General features: G+C 38.8%; 1 pseudogene; it reads right to left on the bottom strand.

Moving 5' to 3' along the window:
* Positions 1-1,179: 1,179 nt before the first annotated feature.
* Positions 1,180-3,040, bottom strand: LOC140851979 (probable apyrase 7; annotated as a pseudogene).

Below are 3,040 nucleotides of genomic sequence, written 5' to 3'. Positions count from 1 at the left end.
AGAAGGTAGTGCCATGAGGACAGAAAGGATGTAAAAAAAGGAGAACCTGTAGCATGAAACAATGAGGTTTGCTTCTTTCTTCTGTCTTTGCTTCATTTTTTCAAATCCATTTTTTATTTTTTAACTTTTTTTTTGATCCAAGAACTATGATGAATACATGTTAATTTGTTCTTCATCTTTGGATTATAAATCCCTAGAATTTTGATTTCATTTGCATATATACAACATTAAATACAATCCATATTTTGTTATTTAGTTTTAACAATCTTTGTAACTTGTCTCTAACCACTCCATCTCTATAATTTGTTTCACTATTTAAACATTTTTATTATTATGTAAAAAGAATGAAGCATGTTGGATTTTCTTACCTTTCTCTCCCAAATAAACAAAAAAGTTCCAGTTACAACATTATAACACAAATGAATAGGTTTTCCTTTCATTTTTTTAAAAAATCAGGTGCACATAAAATGTCGATACACCCATATAATTAAAAATATCAATAAATTTTAATTATTTGAATATTTGATACAGGCTCCCTCTGGGTAAAATCCTGCATCCGCCCCTACATGTCCAATTCATATTTATGGATAAAAAATGGTAAATTTATCATGGCTTCAGTTGGCCTATCAGAAAAAAGTCCCACAATTGCAAACAGGATTTATTCATAGATGGATAAATCAGACCTCCTTATAAGCAGACGGTATTCAAAGAAACCTTGTTGCTAACTTTGGTCCCATTTCTAAGACAGAAAATATGATTTTCCTCATGTAATGATGCAAAAGAGGTGAGGGCTAGCTTTGGCGCAACAATAAGGTTGGACTATGGTGCCCTGGTTGTCACGAGTCCAAAACAAGGAAATAGCCTCTCCACATAATAGGTTAAGGTTGTGCACATATGACCCTCCCCAAACCTAGCAATGTCAAGAGCCTCATGCACTAGGTTGCCCCCTTTTTCTTAACAAAGCAGAAGAAAGGCCTTCGACATGAAAAGGTTAGTAAGTTTGTTTCATCCATGGACCAGCTGCTACTTGAGGCATACCACTGCTCAACTTCAGATAGTGAAATCAAGAAAACAAGTACACTTTATCATTAGACATGCAAAGAAAACCAAATGCCTCAATGCATGAAGTAAATTTTTGGAGGAACCAAGAAGTTATCACAACAGGGGCAGGTGACCATGCTATTGGAAAAGCATACCTGAATTTATGGGACTCCATCGTTGGAAAACGAATGGAGATGACTTATTGAGAGCTGAGTTGGTTGCACTGTTATTCCTAAAAAGTGGGAGATATGATCTCTGGAAAAATCCTGGGGTCCATTTGCTAACACAAGATAGTGCACCAAGCAAGAGTATAATTGACACCAAAAGAAGTAGAAGAAGATAAGATGGATTTATATCTGTATGGAATATTTTATAGCTCTGAAGATCAATGCTGCTCGACAATGATTGTCCAGCCTCTGCTAATGCAACTCCCAGTGTCCAAGTAATACTACCAGAACCAATGACCACTTGTTATCTTTGATCTGCAATCCCTCTCTTAATAGTGAAGCAATGTATGGTGCCCGAAAGCAATACTGTTCTATGAAAGGTTGTGGCACAACACTGTTCCTTGCAACTTCCCATGTTTTCCCACAGAATTCCTTACCCAATTTTAGGACATCATCAAGGGTAGCCTTGGAAGTTAAGTTGAAAAACCGAAAGACCACAAAGAAACCAGACATCGCATAGAATTTTCCATGTGGACGAGGTAAATTATCACCAAGAGCGCATGGCTTGAGTTTACAATCAACTGCAGAACTTGTACTAGACCATTCAGACAGATTAATGCTATTCTTGCAAGAGCACTACATTCTTCCAATTAGGAGCACCAAGCAGTTCAACAACCATTCCAGCCATTCCAGCATGCCCAGAACTGATTCTCCCTCCAATCAGAGGACTTCCTTCTTGATTAATTGTAGCACAACGAGAACAGGTATACTCCTCTCTGTCCGATCTGCAAACATGGATGCCTAAGCTCAAGTTTTCCATTACTAAGCCAGCGACAGCAGTGCCTGATAACCTTTTTGAGAAGATGGCTTACAGATTTGTCGAATGCATCATTTAGTCCATATCCAGACAGAGAATATGCACTTAAATAATGACTCACGGCTCCAATTCTCAAATTTATGCTAGTCTCATCATGCATTGGCTTCTCGGTCTCAAAAGTAACTTGCAATGATGAACCACCCATATCAAGTGCACCAAATGTCTTTTTACTTGGTGACGAACCTAGCATAACCCATATGATGATTAAGAGCTATCCATCCATAATAAGCTTCTTCCATGCCAGTTATGATCTTGACCCAATCTCTCTTACACAAAAATGATGAACTTTTCAAAATATTCCATGCCCTGTCCAGAAGCCACTCAGAATCAGAACTCAGTAGCCTGCGAACCCCAGCTGTAGCATAAAGAAAGAGAGAGGCATTTCTGCGAGCGCGCTTGGGTATCTGTCTCTCAGCCTACTGAAGAAGTGGCATTATTGCAGCCTTCAACCCAGTTTCGTTGTGGACAAGTTTATGAAAACCAGGTTCCGTTTCCATACGCTGATAAGCACGGCCACTTCGTGCACTAAATTTTCTTTGCGGACCTTCAGGTAATGATCTCAAGACAATAGGTAAGCTAAGCGGCCTTTATTTCCATTAATAGACCACTCATAGACATAAACTCGAGTACCAGTACTTCCGCAATCAAGTATGATGATACTCCGATGTTTCATGTGACAAATAAGTACTGAGATATCTTGAACATATGTAAATGAATAAATAATAAGAGAATAGCAATAACACCTACAGCTGCCCGTATCCATTTCCTTCTTTTAGTTGGGGTTGCTAGAGAGGACTTCTCCTTTGAAAGGCTATATCCAGTAGCACCCTCTCTCACTAGAGCACGAAGAGGTTTTGCATGGCCATAACTTCTAACAGTTTCAGGGTCAATGTCACCCTCCACCGGATTTACTTTCAAGAATGTTGGCAGTTCATGGAGATGATGAAAGCCGCAT

Source organism: Elaeis guineensis, chromosome 10, assembly GCF_000442705.2.
Source record: "Elaeis guineensis isolate ETL-2024a chromosome 10, EG11, whole genome shotgun sequence".
Lineage (NCBI taxonomy): Eukaryota > Viridiplantae > Streptophyta > Magnoliopsida > Arecales > Arecaceae > Elaeis > Elaeis guineensis.
The sequence above is the reverse complement of the archived record's forward strand: the minus strand, read 5'-3'. Positions and strand labels throughout refer to the sequence as shown.